Genomic DNA, 21,817 nt, shown 5'->3' with positions numbered 1-21,817 from the left:
TTATTGCATTTGTAGATATTTCTTATGAACACAAATTAGTTTGATGAGCTTTCAACAGGGCAAATCATTTAAGATTCAACAAAACTGTAATGGAATACAAAAAAGCATAAAGCTGGGAAGGAATAAAATGTTACTATAACTATTACTAATAACATCTTTCATTATTGTAGCACTGTGATAGAAGGGATTAAATAATTTACTCTAATAAGATAGAAAAAAACTGGGCTGGGCCTGGAAAGTTCCAAATTCTTGTCTGGGTTTTATCAATATCAAGAAATATGATCTTTGATAAATCACTTAACCCCTCCTAGCTTTAGCTTCCTCATGTGTAAAATTCAAGTGGAAGACCAGATGATTCGTAAGATTCCTTTCAAATTCTTAAATTATGTGATAATGATTCTACCTTCTAGGATCTTTGATATATTTTCTGCAGAGAGTTATAGGATTGTTTCATTGTCAAGTTATAAAATTTCTTCCTTATCAAGTGAAATTGATATCTAGAGTTATTTTTAATGCAAAAATGCTATTTTAAAATAACTATACATCAAAATACTATTTGAAAGAAAACACATAATTCACTTTTAAATAAGATTTAAATAAAACAAATATAACCAGACTTGTTTGAGCATGTTCAGATTACTTAACATGTAGATTCATTGTGCCTCCCACATGTTAGGGGAGTAAGCTTGCGTATTCGTGATTATACATAATACCATAACTTAACTCAGTTCTCACAGAGACCAGTTCCCATTTCCTAGTCCAAAATCCTTGTTAAATTCTAGTCCCATGTACCCTAGCTTCTCTGGGTTTCTCTAATGGACTGACTAGATGCATCATCCTGCCTGAAATCCTGCCTCAAAGAAACTGAAATTGAGGACAAACCCTATAGGACAGAAACAAACATCCCTAGGCCCATTTCTATGAGTCAAGGTAGAAGAGAGAGGCATCTGGTGGCTCAGTGGATACAGCACTGGGCCTGGAGTCAGGAATACCTAAGTTCAAATCCAGTCTCAGATACTTCCTAGCTATGTGACTCTGTTCAAGTCACTTAATCTTTGATTGCCTAACAAAACTGATCCACTAGATCCATTGGAGAAGGAAATGTCAAACTACTCCAGTGTCTTTGCCAAGGAAACCACAAATGAGGTCACAAAAAGTTGTGCATGACCAAAACAACTTAACAACAACAACAAAAAAGAGAGAGTACAGGAGAAATAATTCTTTTCCCCCTGACTAATTCATTCATGGTGCCCATGCTGTGGGTGAACTGTGATCTGTAGCTTCTGGATGCAACAGGAGAAAGTGTTTAGGAAAGAGTATTGACGCAGTAATGACATAGCCTTCACTGGTTACATAGTCCATCCAAGGAGGCTACCCTGACCCACCTAATAGTAGATCCTGAGCTCCTCCATGTTAGACATTCTGAGCATGCCCCAAAGGCCCCTTAGCATGTGTGGTCTTTCCTATTACATTGTAACAGCAAGCACTCAGGCATACCCAGGACAGCCAGCTAGCACAGGTTCTTTGATCTGCTTTTCTTAAAGGAAAGGCAACTTTAAGGAGGTCAACAATCTTACTTTAATCACATTCACTAGTACATGGGAAAGGTCAGGACCCTGAATGAGGAGAAAATACAAGCAGAGAAATTAACACAAAGATCAACAGACAGGGCTCCAACTGTCTGATCAGAGTAATACAACCACCCACATATACCACTGGATCAGGGGAACACAGATACATCTGAGTAGTTGGGGGGCTCTGAACAAATGGCTACTCAGAGTCCCGTCCAAGGAATCAAAAAGTCCTTCTCAAAGCAAACCTCCAAAGCAAAATACCAACCTCAGAAAAATATTCACTTCTCAGAGCCAGAAGGTATCACAACCCTCATGGCTCAGTGTCTAATTGTCTTAGTACCAAAAGGTGTGAAAGCGTTCCTGCAAGCAAGCCTCCCCATAAGCAAGCTTGCCCTTTAAGCACATTTCTTCTTAGGCAAATTTCTCCTCCAATGGGCCCTATGTGACTCAAGATGTATCACAGCTGTGGTTGAACACATGTGATCACATAGGCCTATATAGGACAGGGAAGATCTTCCTATTCCATTAACATTACATACATCCAGGGAATGAAGATCAGGGTTCACTCACATCATCGGGGTTACATCACATCTGAAATGAGGGTTACCATTTCTACTTTTCTCCTTTTAGATCATATGGCTGTGAATGTTTGTCTTGTTCCATTTCATTTTATCCTAAGTTTCACATGTCAATAGTGATCCCCATTGGACCTGGGAGTTCAAGCCATGGTGACCTTTGAGCTAGGATTTCAAGTGGATATGTGCACCAAACCAATCCAGTGGGAAAGCCCAAGAAGCAAGGGCATCTGGGGTTTGAGTATAAGGAAGGTTTTAGACATGGAACTGGGATTGCTTTCTACAGGAACTGAACTAAGCTGTTTGTATATTTGCTTTATACCTTTGAGGTAAATTTTCCTTTGTAAAATCTAACTGGACTATTAGTGGTAAAATGGAATTGGGGTGCAGGGTAAGACTCTTACACTTGAGGCAGCACCATTATTGGGTGATGAAAGCAGAACCATGGAGCCTAGGCACCCAAGTCACCCTTAAAGATAAGAGATAACTGTGGAGGAGGGGCGATGGGTAGCCAGTGTTATACAAGTAATTAATTACTATGATGGTAACCTTTTTCTGTTTATTAATTTTTTGGAGTTTACCCAGTTTAATTTACAGGCTGAAATTATCTCCCTTTCTTATCCATTTCCATGACTTGCTCCTTCACTCTACTTTAGTTACATATAGAGATGTCTATACATTTTATTGTGCCATTACCCATAATTATCCCATGTTTCTAAACTCTGAAACTTCATTATCTTGATCATAATGTTTGATAATTTCATTTTTTTCATATGCTTTGCAACCTCTATTCCTATTCGTCCTCATCACATAACCTCTAATCCCTATATTTCCTAGTTCTTTCCCTGGCCATCACTTTTGCACTGGCTGTACTCTCTTTCTTTCCCTATCTTGACTCCTTGGTGATCTAGTTCAACTGTATATTACCCTTTACACTTGATTCCCATGTTGCCTTGTCTTATAGCAGATCATGCCTCCCATGCCCCAGTGTTAAATTAAAATATTCCTACCATTGGCTACCTTCACTTTAATTCACATGTTTTTGAATGGAACTAAGGAATACTTAATGAAACTATTCAGATTAGGTCAACTAAAAATTCATATTATATAATCTCATTCCTAGGCCTGGACACATTGTCTTTTTTATCCTACAATTGCATTAGATGGGGAAAAGTCTTAATTAACTGAATTTTGGTAACTTTATGAAGTAGAGGATGGTGGTACCACCAATAGAAAATGAGGCAAAGGGACAAATTTGAGTGGAACATGAAAAGTTTAGTTTGTATGTGCTGATTTTTGCCCTGGTGGCACAGCCATGTAAAGATGTCAAGGAAATAGTTGGAAATGTGAGACTCGAACTCAGGAGAGAATTTGGAGTGGGAGATATTGATTTGGAAGTTATAAACACATAGGGGACAATGGAAATCATGGGTGTTGATGAAATTGTGAAGATAAAAGAAGGGAAAAGAGAAAAAGTGCATAAAAGAGAAAAGAGGAGAGAAGTGAAGGGAAGAGAAGAGAAAAAAGGATTATTGTTCAGTCATTTCAGTCATGCCCAACTCTTCATGACCCCATTTGGGGTTTTCTTGGCAGAGATAATAAAGTGACTTGCCATTTCCTTCTCCAGCTCATTTTACAGATGATGAAGGTAGTTAAATGACTTGGCCAGGGTCTCACAACTAGCAGGTGTCTGAGGCCAGATTTGAACTCAGGAAGATGAGAAATCTTGACTTCAGGCCCAGCAATCTATCTATTGTTCCACCTACCTGCCCTGAAGAGAAGAAAAGAGGAGCACAAAAGTGGAATTTTGAAGACCACTGATTACACTTAGGGAATTGGAAAGATAAAGCAGATCAACAAAGGACATCAACAAAATATGTCCTTTAGAATCCTATGACTTTAGTAGAATCTGAAGTTTTGCTCTTTCTATCACTCCAAGCATATAATAGACACTTCTTGTTGAGTCAAGGAATTCAATCCAATAAATGTTTACTATAAACCTACTATTTGCCAGACATTGCACCAGGAAGTAGGGATGTAAAGAGAAAAACACATACATGAAAATAACAACAACAATAAGAAAAACAACAAAATCCTCACTTTCAAAGAACATACATTCTTAAATAAATGAAATGTTTCTTGTCTCCAGTTATTCTGTTCTCTTATGGGACCAGATTGCTGAGTGTTCCCTCATTTTTCTGTTCCTTACTTTCTCCTTGAGATGCAGAGTCAGGTGGACCTGGATTCAAATCCACTTCTGATATTTAATACCTGTATAATCGCGGACAAATCACTTAACTTTTCTAACCTCAGTTTCTTCATCTGTAAAAAAAGATAAGGTTGGACTCTGACTCTACAGTCCCTTCCATCTATAAATCTATAATCCTATGATCCTTCCTTTTTTTGAGAGGCACTTGAGAAGAGCAGGACAGTTTTCTTCTTGGGCTGAATCCCTTAAGAATTCTAATCTGCTTATAAAGAATATTTCTTAAGTGTTCTAACTTTGGAAATTTATGAATACAACCCACAAAACCACACAATATACAATATTTTCAAAGGAGGATGTACAAATGGCTTTTAAAATAATAGAAGAGTCCTACATGCCATAATGAAAAGAATACTGTATTTGGCATCAGAAGACCTGGATTCAAAACCCAGGCCTGCTTCTTACTGCTTTTGGGACCTTAGGTGAGCATCTTCATATTACTTGAACCAAAGTTTCCTCATCTGTAAAATGAGGGGGAGAGGTTAGAATAAATTACCTTTAGGTTCAAAACATTTTTTTGGAGGGAGGAAGGCAAGGCAATCGGAGTTAAGTGACTTGCCCAAGGTTACACAGCTAGTAAGTGTCAAGTGTCTGAGGCTGGATTTGAACTCAGGTCCTCCAGACTCCAGGGCCAGTGCTGTATTCGCTGAACCACCTAGCTGCCCCTTGAAACATTTCTTTTAAATGTATATGTATAAAAATGAAAAAGCATGTTAGATGTCCAAAAGTTTTCCAGACTATCCTAAATTCTGGCAGTATGGAGAGAAATTTTCATATGAACAAAAGGAACATAGCTAGATGATAGAGAATATCATGGTTAGTTGCTGTTCAGTTGTTTTAGTTTGTCTTCATGACCCCATTTGGGGTTTTCTAGGAAAAGATACTCTTCAGCTCATTTTACAGATGAGGGAACTGAGGCAAATTGGGTTAAGTGACTTGTCAGGGTCACACAGCAAGCTAGTGTTTGAGGCCAGATTTTAAACCCCTCAACTCTAGGACTAGCATTTTATCTACTACACCACCCATCTGCCCCCATATCCTGGTTAATAGATTCTTTAAAATCTGGAGAAACCGTTCCTGATGGCTTATTAAAAATATAAGATGGAGCCTAAATTTCTGCCTGCAAAAGAAGTTGATATTGAGACATTACAAGTGATTGAAAAAAATATGCACAAAACTATTTTAAAATTCTTAAAGTCTTGAAATGGAGATGAAAACGTTCAGCTTAGAAATCTGGCCTCTTTGTTCTATGGAGCCACCATTGCCCCAGAGAAGCAGAGAAACAAGGTAGTAAACTATTGGGAAACCTTTAGGTTTGGTCCAAAAATATGTACTTTAAACAAACAGTGAAATATAGATTTTAAACCTCATACACATTTCCCCCACAAATCCATAGAGGAATAGTTACAGCAGAAGTGTTCCTTGATTGATTGAAAACTATTTGAGGCACTTGAGAAGTGAATGACCAGGATTTTATTGCCCATGAAGCTCCTGTGCTGAATCTTAAAAAGGATGAATTCATAAACTACTGTTACTTGAAAATGATCTTTGGTGCTATGTGCTTTGAAGTACTCAGATTCTTTGAAGTACTCAGTGATCCTATGACATGCTTGGTTTTAGATCATTCCAGTGGGGGTGGGAGTTGTTGACTTGGTGACTTCCAAGCTCCCAGAAGAGTTTGTTGGGAAGGGTGATGGCTCTTTATTTCATATAGATAAATTCTCATATTGTTCTTTTATTTCCTCTTGCCATCTGCTCTTGTGAACCATCCATTCTGTTTTAATGTTAAATGCTTTGAAAACCATGGCTATAAGTCATTTGGAAACATATAGTCTAAATTTTAAATAACAAAATAATAGTTGTTAGGTAGCAAAAGTCAACCCATTAAATAAAATCATAATTTTCTAATTGTTGATTTCTCAACTGTTTAAATGCCATAATCCCCATTCTTCCTAGTGTTCAATGCACTCATTCATTGCACAAATATTTAATGAGGATCTTCTACGTATAAATGCTGTGGGTGATATAACCCAATGATGAAACTCAATGATGGTGGTATAACACAATGATGGGATAACACAGTGATGAAAAAGTAGGAATGTTCCCTGACTCAAACTGAAGAGAGAAAGCAAGTATAGAAATAACCATAGCACAAGGAAGTATATGGTAAATATGATAAAAAGAAGTACAGGTCTGTCTGAAAGATAATGTACAGGAACTGTGGATAATTGGAGTGGGGTGGAGAACGATTGAGTGGACATCATGGCCTGTGAAAGTATGAAGAAGTGCTTAGAAATTCAAGGAGGTAGGTCTCAATCAGGGTGAAAAATTGGTTTAGAAAGGATGAGGCAGAGGGAGAAATGGAGTGATGAGAGGTTTTGGTCGGAAGGCTACCATACCTAGGTAGAATGTTGTATCAGTAAGGCAAGATTCATGACCTTGAGGATGACCACGAACATGCCTGTATGGTTCAGAATCGCAAAATATGAAAAACTCTCCAGGTGGAAGTCAGAGGAAATAAAATATTTATTTAGGCACCAAAGAATCAAATCCCAGAACCAGTAATTCCAATTTGATATAGCAGTAATTGTATTCCCAAATCAGTAAGCCCACCTCAATGTAGCAACAAGGAGATTAAAACACAATATCACAGCAAAGAGCCAAGTCATCCTGTAAGCTTCCCCTCTGCTAGGGCCTTCCTGTAAACAATCACTCATGAATCTTAACTCTTTCCTTGCCTGTGTCCTCTCCCCTTGGCCCCCTGCCCCAGTCCTCTGGTCTACAGCTCTCTGGTCTCCACTCTCCCCTCAGCACTCTCTTCTGCAGCTCTGTGGATTTGGATTTCTTACTCCTTCTCCTTGGGCTGAATTATGAAGTCCGGCTTCTCTTCTGACTTCTGAATTCTCAGTTCTTAATGGCTACCTTCTGTGTGTATATGCTCTTTTTAGGGCCTGAGGGCTTCATACCCAATTGGCAAAAGAGTATGGGAAAGATCTTTAATCACTGATTGGCATCACAAAAATATGGGCCTGCCTCTCTTAACTGACCCTACCTGAGGTCTACTGAATGGGTAGAAAAAGATCTTCAATCACATCATTACCACAAATGTTGGACTTGGAGTCAGGAAGGTCTAAGTGCAAATCTTGCTTCAGGTACTACCGAGCTCTATGACCTTGGGCAAGTCACTTCCTGTCTTAAACTCAGTTTCCTCATTTGTAAAATGGGTATAATAACATGTACATCACAAGGTTAATGTGAGGATCAAGTGAGATAATATATGTAAAAGCACCTTGCAAACTTTAAATCATTATATGAGTATTATTATTTTTATTATTGCATGGGGAAGTGTGAAAGTTTTTACTTAGGGAAGTTTAATATATAGTTAATTTAGACATGCAGTTAGTGATATAATCCCAATGCATGACTAAGATGAAATGAAGGAGTGTTTGAGGGCTAAATAGATATAATTTCATCCAGACACCACTTTTACGAGGAGAGCACAATGGCCACTTTCAAGGTTCTAATCTTCTGCTTCCTTTCCTGGCTGGAACCAAAATCTCCTTGAAGAAGGGTTGACAGAAGGGACTAGAGATATTTATTTATGCCTCCTTGTGAGCCACTTTTTGGCAGACCATAAAGTCACACATAACCTATATAAACAACACCCATAAGCCCCTGCAGTTATATGCTTTTGGCCTAGGAAATATTGTGAGAAGCTGACATTTTTAGTCTGATATTTGTTTCTACTAATTTGTAATAAATATTTCTTCCAAATGGAGGTAAGATTCTTAAGAGCAAGATCTATTTTGTGTTCATATTACTGGTAACTAGACCTGTTTCTGGCAGATATAAGGTGATTACTACATTTTTTTGAATAATTGATTGACATATGACACCAGAAAACAGAACTATATATTAATTTAGTTTCCAGAAGCTTAAATTTCAGCCAATCGTATATATCTGAATAGCATTCATAAGTCCATTTCTCCTAAAGACTAAGTACTGCAGCATTTCCTTTTCTGTTGTAGAGATACGAGTCAGAATTTTTTTCCAAAGGTTCTTACAATCCTGCATTGTGTTAGAAATCCATAATCCCTTGGGCTTCTGATTCATATGGCTAATAAGCTCTCAAGTTAACCAGGAGTGTCTTATGCATTGACAGGTCATTTAAGAGATGTGCACTAATCAGACATCTTCAAATCTCTAAAACAGAAGAATATTATTCCCAGAGGAAACTGAGTCGCCTATTTGCTTACCTGTGGACATGGAGGGGAAAACTAGAAACAATGGCTGGAAGTAGCAAAGCTGCAGATATGATGATGCAATGAAAAGATTTCCTACCAATTAAAGATATCCAGAAGTGGAATGGGTACCTTTACAGTAGTGGTTTATCCTTTTTCAGAATCTATTCGTCCAAGGCTGGATGATTATTTGTTGAGTATATTGTTGAGAGGATCAGTGTTCAGTTACTGGTTGGACTCGATGGCCTCTGAGTTCCCTTGGAACTTGGAAATTCTATGATTCTGATCTAAAGGCAATAATATTAGAAGATTTCATAGCTGAAGGGGAGTTTAGACATCATTAAGGCTCAGATGGGACAGTGATCAGATTTTGTCCTGGATCAGACCACTTTGCAAATGCTGAGAGCTTAGCTGTCCCTGAAATTCAGAAATAACACAATACTCAATGCACCAAGAAAGCAGTAGCGTGGCTGAATACACAAAGAAAACAAGAATCCTACCATAAAGACCTATTTATGGTGACAGGAAGTCTCAGGAAGCCAAACCAGAAGATAACAACTCTAAAACATCTCCAAACAAAGCCTAAAAGATAAACATAGTTTGGGCACAAGTTCAATTAGAATTTTCTAAAGAAATGAAAGTATATTTTTTAAAAATACTTTTTTTAAATAAATAAGATGCTAAAGAGAAAAAAGGAAACAAAATGAAAGCTATGGAAGAAAGAAGTGGAAATAGAATTAGCAATTTGACATAAGAGTTATGAGACCTTATTCAATAACAATCTCTCTGGAAATTACAACTGACTAAAAAGAACTTATTGATTTCATGAGAGAGCAAGCCATATCAAAACAAGTCAAAGGATTAATAAAAAAGAAAGTATAACACAGCAAAAATTATCCAAACTGGAAAATAGATCAAGGAGGGATAATTTATGAATCATTTAGCTGCCTGCCTAGATATTATATTTCAAGAATTAACAAAATAGAATTGCACAGATTTCTTATATATAGAGTATAATGTGAAAAGAGAAAAAATCCACTGGTCACCTTCTAAAATAATTCACAAAATTAAAACTATTGAAAATATCATATTGAAAATTCACAGCTTTCAGGTGAAAGAATAGTACTATAAATAGAAATCAAGAATGCAAGTGCTGAGGAGCCATAGTCAGAATCACACAAAATTTAGAAACCACCACTTAAAGAACAGAAGACATTGGAATACAGTACTACAGAAAGCAAAAGATGGAGGTGAAGGAAGGGGGAGGAAGAGGGAATTGACTTTTTGATGAAATAGCAAACTTCTAAACATTCTTGATAAAAATATAAGAGCTTCCTAGAAACTTCAAAATAAAAACACAGGAATCAATGGAAATATAAAGTGGTAAATATTAGTGAACCATCATAAGGTACTAAACAAAAGTAAAGTATTTATATTCTAATATGAAGAAATGGCAAATGTATCCCCACAGAAAGTAGAATCAGGAGTTCTAGGGAGGGTCTAGTAAGACAAGAGCCCTGAGAGTGGTTTTGTTATGTCTTGATGACCTTAAAAGAAGAACAGAAAGGGAAGGTGAAATTATCTCATGAACAAACTATATAAAAAGGAGGAAAATACAGAGAGGATGGGGCAGGCAACACTTAAACTTCACTCTCATCTGAACTAGTCAAAGGAAAGAATAATATACACAGTTGGCAGCAGAAATACATTTTATTAAACAGGCCAAATGAAAAAATAGGGTAAAAAGGAAAGGGGGAATAAGAATGATAGCATAAATGTCTGCTTAGTCCTAAGCAAAACAAACTAAACTAAAACTAAACTAAACTAAACACAGATGGTAGATTGTAAAGAATTTTTTTGGAGGAAAAAAAAAACAAAGGAGAACAAGAAGGAAGGAAAGAATTAAGGAAGGAAAGAAGGAAGAATAAGAACCTTATTATTGTACTGTTGTGGAGTAAGGAGCAGAGGGGCAGAGGCACAGAGACAGATTGCATCAAATATTACTGGTAGTGATGTCATTCTCTCACCATCCCCTTTTTTGTAAAGATGACCTGGGAAACAAAGGGAAGAAAAGGTATAAGAGGAGGTAAATGCAAAATTAATGATGATAATTCTGAATGAGAATGGGAGGAACTCATCCATTAAACAAAAGAGAATAGAATAATGAATTAGAAGTTAGAATTCAAGAATATATGGTTTGTAAGAAACATATGTGAAACTTATTCATACAAGGTAAAATGAAGTTCTGGAGGAAAAATCTATATTATCCTTTTACTGAAGACTTAGGAACTCTTATTATTTAGATCAACTAGAAAACTTTCCAATAAAATCAGGATTATGATATCCATTGTCACCACTTTTATTTGTCATTGTACCAGAAATTCTGCCTATAACAAGGCAAGAAAATGAACTTGAGGGAATAAGCAAAGATAAAGAAGAAACAAAATTATCACTTTTGCAGATAATATGGTGTACGTAGAAAATTCTAAATAATCAACTAAAAGCTAATCAAAACAATGAAAAACTTCAGTAAACTTTCAGGATACAAAATAAATCCACTTGAATCATGAACATGCTATTTTATACCAATGAAAACTAGTAGGAAAGGGTAGAGAACTTACATTTAGAATAACTGTAGAATCTATAAAATACTTGGCAGACTACCTAGGAAGAGACACACAAGAACAATGCACATACAACTACAAATCATATAAAGAATAATAGGAAATGTTATAATTGTTCATGGATAGAGTGAGTCAAATGAAATTAAAAATGGCATTACTCCTTAAGTTAATTTGCTTATTCGATATAATGTATACGTAGTTGACTTACTGTATAGAACTAGAAAAAAATAAAAACAAACTTGATCTTAAGGCAAGATCAAGAATATCAAGGGGAATACTGAAAAAGAAATCAAATTAAAGAGGCTTTGCAGTGCCTGATCTCAAATTATACTACATAATTATTCTAAAAGCAATCAAGTACTCAAAAACAAAGAGAAAAAAGGGAAATGATTAGCAATTCAATTTATAGAAGTTAAGTTTTACCATCTTGCATTGAGATTTCCTTATTATGTTCTATTTTAAGGAGCATGATTTCTTTTGAACAAAATAACATTGCATTGTGAAATCTGCAAGTAAATCTCTGAACCTTCTTGTGAGGTGACTAGAGTTACCCACAACTCTTCCATTCTCTTGCTTCTCACTCTTTTTCCTCTTCCCCCACCATGATGCTGATTTTCTTCTCTGTAAGACTGTAAAACTCAGTTGATTACTACCCTCTGTCAAAGGGTCAATATAGCCTCCTGTTCATCTTTGTGACACTACAATTCCTCCTGCCACTTTTTGTTACAGAAGAGCAAAGAAACTGACATCTTTTGGAAAATGTTCCATTTTGGAAATCCCCTTTCTTGTGTTAGAGTCCTCTACATTATAGAACTTTGCGTCATGTCAATGTCTAGTGAAAATTGCACTGGCCTAGGCCTCAGCATCTGATTCCATCTCCACCAGTGAAAGCTAAATGACCTTAAACAAATCTCTTCAATCTCTTAAGTTTTCTCCTTTATGAAATAAAGGAGGTTGGGGTTATCTTTCCAATCTAAAACCAATATTTTATGATTATATTACGATTTTAAAGTAAAAATTTAATTACCTTACTGTCTCAATGTATTAAAATATTTTCCAAATTCTCTAAATCTTTGTTTGATAGAAAAACACCTCCTCCACTTGTCACTAACTTTTGTAATAGACTGCTCCAAATTCTTCTCTGATTTATTTTAAACTCAAGGTCTTATTATCCTTCAATATGAATGTTTCCTGTAAGATTTCCAGTGACGCTCTTTGCAGCTCCCGCCGACTATGTGAATCTCCCGGGACACCTGGCACAAGCGCCGCAAGACCGGGGGCAAGCGCAAGATCCACCACAAGAAGCGCAAGCATCAGCTGGGCCAGGCGGCTGCCCGCCAACACCAAGGTCTGCCAAGTCACATCCACACCGTGCGAGTCCGAGGAGGCAACAAAAAGTACCGGGCGCTGAGGCTGGACTTGGGCAACTTCTCCTGGGACCCGAGTGCTGTACCCGAAAAACAAGGATCATTGATGTGGTCTACAATGCATCCAACAATGAGCTGGTCAGGACCAAGACATTGGTGAAGAATTGCATCGTGCTCATAGATAGTACCCCATACCTCCAGTGGCATGAGTCCCACTATGCGCTGTCCTTGGGCGGGAAGAAGGGAGTGAAGCTGACTCCTGAGGAGGAAGAAATTTTAAATAAAAAGCAGTCAAAGAAGTTGCAGAAAAAGTACAAGGAGCGGAAGAAGAATGCCAAAATCAGCTCACTTCTGGAGGAACAGTTTCAGCAGGGCAAGCTCTTTGCCTGCATCGCATCCAGGCCAGGCCAGTGCGGCAGAGCAGACGCCTTCGTGCTCGAGGGCAAAGAGCTTGAGTTCTTCCTGAGAAAATCAAAGCCTGAAAGGGCAAGTAAACCCTAATTTGGACATTCTCTAATGGAATAAATACCCAGATCGTTAAAAAAATTTCCTGTGACTTCCTCTTTGTTCACGTCTAAGACATTGATATCCATTATCATATTCTTCAACTTTGATGTGTAAAATACAATTCATGGTCATCAGAGCCTCCAAAGCTTTGTTTATTATTCTTCTTCTTTATAATACACCCGTTACCCACTTATACCTTTCCTGTTCTTTAAGGCCAGATGAAATCCCAATGCTATAATGAAGCCACTGTATTATTCCAGATTATCTTTAATTTCTGTATTTTTCTATTCTGGATCAATTCTATCTCATTGATTTGCCATTATGTATTGACATGGCTCTATTCTACCAATGATTTCTGCTTTGCAGGTTATAAATTCTGCTTTTCCAATTTTTGTTTCTGTTATGCTCCACTCAGGAAGGCCTTTCTGTTATCCTATGCTCTCTCAGAAATACACTGGATTCAATTCCCTTTGTTTTACAATACTTATTCAGTGATTTTTTGGGGGCTGGTTCAGATATCCTGGTGTCCATTTTCTCTTCTCTGTTTATATCTTCTTTGATGATTTATCTGCTTGTTTCCAAGGTTTTACCTGAATTTTCTTCCTCCTGAAATCTTTTGTAACTTCATTCTCCATTCCTCCCTTATCTTCCCCTATGATTCAGTTTCTGACCCCTTGCCTCTCTGATTTCAGACCCCCTGGAGTTGGACACCTTTTCTATTGGATATTTGACTTTTCATTGGCCTCAGTGAATTCTGGTGATTCTGAACTGACACCAGCTGTATGCCAGCAGCCTTTTCTTCAGGCATGATTCAACCCTTTCAGCCCCTTCACGCCACAATTTGACCCTTTGCGTTCTATCCCTCTCTTCTTTAATACTTTGGATCAGGGATGCTCTAGGATAGGATGCTGCTGACCCAGGGTTCACATTTCAACTTGCATCTGCCTCTACCTCTTCTGCACAGCATGTGTGTGTGTGTTGGAGTTGAGGATTGCTCAGGGTTTGGTTGTGTTGTTTGTTTTTACAGAATAGTTGAGGTGAGTATATGGGAGGAGTGTTTTGGCAGATTCTGTAATAACACCAATAATATTGAGCACAGAGCACATGCCTGTGAGTTATGTCATACTACCCTGACACTATGGGTGCTAGTGAGGGAGAGGATGCTGAGTGAATGTGTTAAGGATTAAGAATTAGTATTCTCTTCTGTTAATTCATGAAGTTGTTACTTCATTAGACTTCTTAGAGCCTTGGCTTGCAGATAGAGTTAGATTGATTTTATCTCTTATGCATAATTATTATTTTGGAGAACCTGGACAATTCATGAGGATTGGACAAAAATGTCTATTTTCCACCTTGGAGACATTTTATGTCATAAATTTTTCTTTTCTATGATCTAGAAAGAAAAAAATCACACTGTGGCCTGCTCCTGCAACCCGTGAGATGAGATAGGCCTTGTCCCTGGGACAGATTAATATACTCAAATATTTAGAACTAGAAAGAACTCTGAAGTATATCTAGTCTAAACCCTTCATTTTATGGAGGAACTGATACTCAGGTCAAATTTTTTGCTCAAGACCACACAAGTAGTAAGTGGGAGACTCAGAATTTAAATTCAGGTGATTTGACATTAAATTCAAAGGTCTCTCCACTGTACTTTACCTTGTTTTCTCTTTCCATCAATGCATAGGATAAACCCTCTGTGTTTTAAACTTAATGAAGACAAATTCCAGGAAGATAGGCAACTGAATTATTTTCATTCCATTTGACAAAACTAATTTCAACAAAGTTTATTAAGTGCCTACTATGTGCGAGTCAAAAAGGAAATATTTGCTATACTTGTTGGCATTTATGTTTGACTTTGGAGATAGAACAAATACCCAGATAAGTAAGCATTCATGTTAATGTCCCTTTGCTCCGTATCCATGTCATCAATTCTTGTGACCACAATCATCATGCTAGTTCAGCTACATATGAACTAGTCACACATTAGGTATCACAATCACCCAAATAGTTCCTTTTCCATGATGTAAAATTTCAGACTTCTTTTCATTAGAACCTTTCCTTTCTTTCTCTGCCTCATTCCTGCTGAGCTTACTTAGTGCTAAGTGCTACTTTTATTCTTTTCTGAAAGAATAAGGTGCTAAACCTTCTCTTTGTATCAGGATTTTCATGTATGCTCAGATCACTTTAGATGAGAGTATCCATGTCGGAGATGCCAGGGACCTGATTCTTGGAGAAGACATTCTTTTTTTATTTACAATATGGTTAAGAGCAACATCTTTCTACTCTTCCATGACTGCAACTGGCTTTATCTTTGAATCTACTTGACAAATGGAGAGCTACTCTCTTTATGGTGGCATCTGGGGAATAAGGTCTCTTTCCCTGAAACATGGGCACTATGTACTACCTACCCTTTCCCTTTAAACCCCAAGACTTTGAGAAGGAGATTCATGTTTTCGTCTTCTTTCATTTGTCCTTTTTTGCTTCTAGTTACGTGGAGTGAGGTCCTCAAACTCTGGAACTTAAATCATGGCAGCCTTAGATGCAAAGGTGCTTTGTTCTTGGAAGCTGGTGGAAGGATAATATATAAAAAGTGAGTTAAGCTGTGAACCTAATACCTATGTTAGGGACAGAGACATCTATACAGGGCCTTATGCTTTCCTTCCAGGTGTTGGGGGTGGAGGGAGAGGATGTCTTTATGTTTGTTCTTGCAATATATTTGAAGTAAATATTCCTTTGGAAAATCAATCTGACTGTTAAGTGGTTAAATTTAACAGGTGTATTTAGACTCCTAATTTTTTGTGTTAATCATAGCATTTATCATAACTATCTTTCAAAGATAGTTTTCATTTTTTATTTTAAAGCACACCATGACCTAGGACTTAATTGAAGTTGCTAATTGCTATCTGCCTATTTTATACATTTTTCTGGTGTCATTTTTTGAGGAAGTTTGAGATTCATGTATTTTATCATGAAGAGATTATGCTTGTTGGGCTAAACTTGGCAGTGATACAAAGGAAATCCACTTTAAATGGTATAACAAAGAAGTTCTTATTATCTTTCAAGCATAAACTCAAAATTGGAAAGTATCTAGTGCTTGTATAAAATTGAGTCACAATGACTCTTGGTGTGTACCATCCTGGAGCCTCTTTTGTGAAAGGGGGGGTGATGGCTAAGGAGACCACCAAACTCACCATGACTTATGAGAAGCCTAAGGATGGAGTCAAGACTGAAAACAATGACCACATTAATTTGAAGGTGGCAGGGCAAGATGGTTTGGTGGTGCAATTTATGATTAAGGGGCACACATAACTTAGTAAACTAATGAAAACATATTGGGAATGACAGGGTTTATCAATGAAGTATATCAGATTCCAGTTAGATGGGGATCCAATCAAAGAAACAAACATACCTGCACAGTTGGAAATGGAGGATGGATATATATGTATATATATATATATATATATATATATATATATATATATATATATATATATATATATATATATATACACACTATACACACACGCACATTTTTTCTTTATAGCATTTTATTTTTCCCCAATTACATGTAAAGATAGTTTTCAACATTCACTTTTGTCAAATTTTTCTCCTTCCTTTCTTTCCCTCCCCCTCCCTCCCCCTTCCCCAAGACAACAAGCAATCTGATATAGGTTATACATGTACAATCATATTAAACATATTTCCACATTAGTCATATTGTGAAAGAAGAATCAGGACAAAAGGGAAAAACCACAACAAAGGAAAAAAAGCCCAAAGTGAAAATAGTATGCCTCAATCCTCCTTCAGACTCCATAGTTCTTCCTCTGTATGTGACTAGCATTTTCCATCACCAGTCTTTTGAGATTGTCATGGATCATTCTATTGCTGAGAAGAGCTAAGTCTATCAGAGTCAATCATTGCACAATGTTGCTGTTGCTGTGTACAGTGTTCTCCTGGTTCTGCTCATTTCATTCCGCATCAGTTCCCATAAGTCTTTCCAGGTATTTCTGAAATCCATCTCCTTGTACCTATTCCTTGCTCTTTGCATAGGTACTGTTTGTGCTCCCTTATGATCACTTACCTTGTGACTGTGATGCAGAACTGGGTAATGGGTGACAGAGATGGCACTTCTTGTTCCTAGTACTAGTATAGGGATCTCATTCTGCAGAGTTTTCAGTCTCCTTGTTGAACTTCTTGTTAGATCCTACCCCAGTGTCTGTTGACCTCTATGTCTGTCTTCTCAAGCTGCTCTGGTTTGGCAAAAGGATTGGCTAACTTTTTCTTGGCTTTTCTAATTAGAATTGAGACTGGCACATTTTCTAGGCCAATGTGAAGAAGCTAAGGCAAAATTTCAACCTCTTATTCAACCATTTTGACTATATCCTCAGTTATCTATATTTGGAAGTAAGCAACATAATTCCTCAGGTACTAGACTCAAGTGTCCTTTTATATATTAAAGTACAAGTCAAAATGCTCTGAAGAAGTGTTTTCTCTTTCCCTCTTCCCCTCTTCCCTTCTTCATTGAGCACAAATTTTTTCTTTTGTGTTTAATAACCTAGCATCAGGCCTGCTCCCTTGCCCCTAGTCAGTACATTAATGTGGACTTGAGAAAATTGAGAGACAGAAATCAGTGTTTCTTTTGGATGATTGAGAGAGCACATGTAAAATGGATTGGGATTAAAAAAAAGAACCATGAATTTCTACCTAAATTTAAGTGTCATGCCCTGATGATAACTAGTTTTCTATAAGGCTATGCAATATCAAGTTATAATAATAACTAGCATTCATATGATACTTAACAAATTGCAAAGTGTATTAATTCATGATTTCATTTAATACTTAAAACTACCCTGCAAATTAGGTGCTACAGTTATTTTGCATATAAGAATACTGAAGCTCAGGGAAGATAAATAACTTGTACAAATATAAAAATATTAAGTGCCAGATATAGAATTTGAACCAAGGTCATCCTGACTCCTAGTGTAATACTCTATATACCATGGCATTCCATGCTGTCTTTTTATAGGTATTCCCTTCTAGGAAGCCCACGCAAACATACTATCTGTCCTAGACTGAACACATGAAGTGGCAAAAATAGGTTCCATGAATAGTGTTGCACCCAATTTCATCAAAATATACAGTATCAATAATGATATTAATTAATATTTATTGAGCTGGCATTCATAAATAGAAATCTTTCAAAAATAGCCTCAATTGCCTTTCATAGCTTGCATAAGATTTAGAGTAATAAGGGATCTTAGAATTTATCTAGTGCAATCTCCTCATTTTACAGATAAGGAAATAGGCCTAAAGAGAGGAAGTGACCAAGGTTCCCATTTTTCTTTTTAATGAATATGTATTCCTTTTGGGGAAGAAGATAATAATACCAATTCCTGCTTGATATTTTCATCCTTCAGCCTTCCCTCTACCTGTGCTGTCTCTGAGGGCATATGTGTAAACCTACAAGCCAAGCAATCAGTTAAGCAAACAGTGTCTAAAGGGATGCAGCAGAGAAGGTCAGTAGTGAAAATCATTAGGACATACAACTGGCAATTATACAGAAACACTGTCCAAGGGTAAGTGGCAGAAGTATGAGGTAGGAGGCACAAAAGTAAACCAATATAGGAATAGAGCAAACAAAAGAGACAGACAATGGGAAATTCTCATTGTTCAGCCGATGTAGTAGTAGTGCTCCATTTTGTTTTTTAACAAAAACTGATATTATTGATAAATGAAACTATTTTATGCTCAGGAAAACTTGAAATAATTTATTATTATCTGGACTTCCAGACCACAATTATTCATATTATACATAATATTTTTACTTCTTTGCATTTCTGTTCATAATTCCGTAAGGGAACTCAGTTAATATAATGTTTCAAGGCAATATGTCAGACAAAGAACTTCACAGATTGTTTTGCCCTCAGTTGATTAATGAAAACAAGCATATATTACCAACTACGTGCCAGGTTCTGTGTTTAAAGCTAGGAATACAAAAGCAAAACCAAAAGGAGTTTGCATCCTCTCAAAGGGAAAATATATATATATAATATATATATATATATACATGAAGAGATTTATATGTGTGTATGCATATATGTATATGTTTATGTATAAGTATATATGTATATGTGGATATACACACATACACAGATAGATAGATAGATAGATAGATAGATAGATAGATAGATAGATAGATAGCTGCTGGGTCTCTGTCTCTGTCTCTCTCTCCCTTGAGCAGAAAATGATTTCAGCAAGGAGATGCTAGTGACTAAAGCAGCAGGGGTCAGGAAAGGCATATTGTAGAAGATAGAACTTGAGCTGAGCTTTAAAGGGAAACATCTTAGGGACATATTCTATGAAACTGACTTGCAACAGGAAGCTGAGCTTGGAAGAGTTTATCTTGTCACTGGTCATTTCCCCACGATTATAGAAATTATAGCCAGATAATGCCCCACTATCATTTGATTTAGGCCTGAAAGGGTTCTTAGAGATCATGTGGTACATAGCCTCATTTTACAGACAATTTTCAGGTACTATCCATTACCCAATATGCACTAACTCTTTATTTTGTGCAAAATAGTGTGTTGGCAGCAGTATAGTGATCACCTCCATTTATATGGTACCTTATAATTTTAAAAAACTTTCATCTACATTATTTCATTTTCATCCCACCACAACCCTGGAAACTAGTAGTACAAATGCTAATGTCCTCATATTGTTATTGAGTTGACTCAGGCTCAGAGAGGTTGAGGCAATTTTCTCAGTCACACAGTCAGCAAGTGACAACTGGGATTGGGACTAATGCACTCTTTCCATTATGTAGCCATGACCTTCCTCCTTTTCTGTGGTACCCTTTAGAAATCCCCATTCAATGCTAAATAAGCTTCCCATGGTCACTTATCCACCTCTTCAGTTTTGCAAAAGGCTATTTTGCCTAGCACAGTGCTTTGTACAGAAAAGGTGCTTAATAAATATTCATTGAACTTTTCTTTTCACTTAGTTTTTGTGACTTCTCTCATGTATACCCTGCATTAAATCTTATTAATAGTTATTAATACTGATTCTTTCCTCTTTCTTCTTATCTTCTTATTGTTATGACAGTTCGGGTTTTTGGCTCTCTTTCCCTTCTTTATAAAGGGCAAGCAATTAAAATCATTCCTGCCATATCTCCCTCCATATGAGAATAGATCCAGTGTTCTCTGAGCTCAGAGAGATTTTTCTTAAATACTAAACCAGAGTATCTAGTCTGCCTAGGCTCCCATTCTGCAATTTGATAGATTAAGTAGAAATCCTAAAGCTGGGCATCCTAAATAGCTGACCTGTAATTTGAGTAGTATTGTTCTTTTTATTTGTTACCAAGTCATTAGAAACAGCGTGTAATTTTCTTGTGTATTTGTATATGGGATTTAAGAAAATAAAAATAAGACTCTTTAAAAAATTTTTTGACATTTTTATTTAAAAATTTGAGTTCCAAATTCTATCCTCCCCCCTCCAGATGGTAAGCAATCAGATATAAGTTACACATGTGCAATTATGTAAAACATTTCCATGTTAGTGATTTTGTACAAGAAAAAAATAGTCTTTTTTCATATTTTATTATTTAATACATCATTTAATGTTGATTTCCACAAGATTTTGAGTTACAAATTTTCTCCCCATTTCTACCCTTCCCCCCCCCCCGGGAGAATCTTTTAATGAGAGCTTTTGGTTTATAAAGTTACTTGTTCCAAAGTTCCTACAGAAATAACTATTTTTTAATTTATTTTCCCTCTTTCTATCCTGTCTTATATACATTGATAAAAATTCAATTTAGGGAGCAATTTGGCTTTTTCAGTATCTCCTATGAAAATATATATACACAGTTCATTGAGTACCTGTGAGTTTGAATAATAAATCATGAAACTCATTAAATTTATAGAAGGAAAGTTGCTTATTATAGAAATGCAAAGTAGTCTTATTTGTGGGACTCAAAATTACTAGCATCATCTTATAAAAATAAGTTATTGAAATTGTTATTATTTAAAGAGTCTTTTAATTCCCCAGGTTTCAGAATAGATTGCTTAGATGAACTAGATAATTATTGTAAATATATCTTCATCAGCTGAATTATCAGGTAATTTTCTTATCCTTGGGGTAGTGGTGACGCTTGAATGAAATGGTAGATTAATCTCCTAAGTATGCTAAAGTGCTTTCTATTTAATAAACATATTTTGAGATTTACCAGTAATAATAAAGAGGGCTTTTCTTTTGCAAAGGTGATTAAAAGGAAGAGTTTTTTTTTTTCCTTTCAAAATTGTTAGTGGGAATAAGCAATTGCTGAAATCACTATTTCTGAATTTTTATCTTATTGTTCTATTTATTCCCTGCTTAAAAATGAAGAACTGGCAGAGGAAGTTGTGTATCTTCACAGCCCTGGGCAGAGTATTACACCCTATAAAAGATGAAACATACGATTATGTTGTCACCTGTGAATTACAGCAGGTCAGATACAGATAATTACAGTGGAAAATGTGACAAGTATAATCACTTTTCCTCCCTGATAGCAATGTTAGCAAAAGAAAAGAAAGTAGATGAAGAAGAAGGAGAAAAAGCACAGCACCTAATACACTTCAGAGTGTGATATGAGATCCCATACCTGGATAAAGTGGAATACAAGT

The 21,817-nt window shown here is 36.4% G+C and overlaps 1 pseudogene; it reads left to right on the top strand.

Annotated features, from left to right (window-relative positions):
• Nucleotides 1-12,513: 12,513 nt before the first annotated feature.
• LOC118836946 lies at nucleotides 12,514-13,148 on the top strand (annotated as a pseudogene).
• Nucleotides 13,149-21,817: the final 8,669 nt, after the last annotated feature.

Source organism: Trichosurus vulpecula, chromosome 2 (genome assembly GCF_011100635.1).
Source record: "Trichosurus vulpecula isolate mTriVul1 chromosome 2, mTriVul1.pri, whole genome shotgun sequence".
In the NCBI taxonomy this organism is placed as follows: domain Eukaryota; kingdom Metazoa; phylum Chordata; class Mammalia; order Diprotodontia; family Phalangeridae; genus Trichosurus; species Trichosurus vulpecula.
The sequence above is the reverse complement of the archived record's forward strand: the minus strand, read 5'-3'. Positions and strand labels throughout refer to the sequence as shown.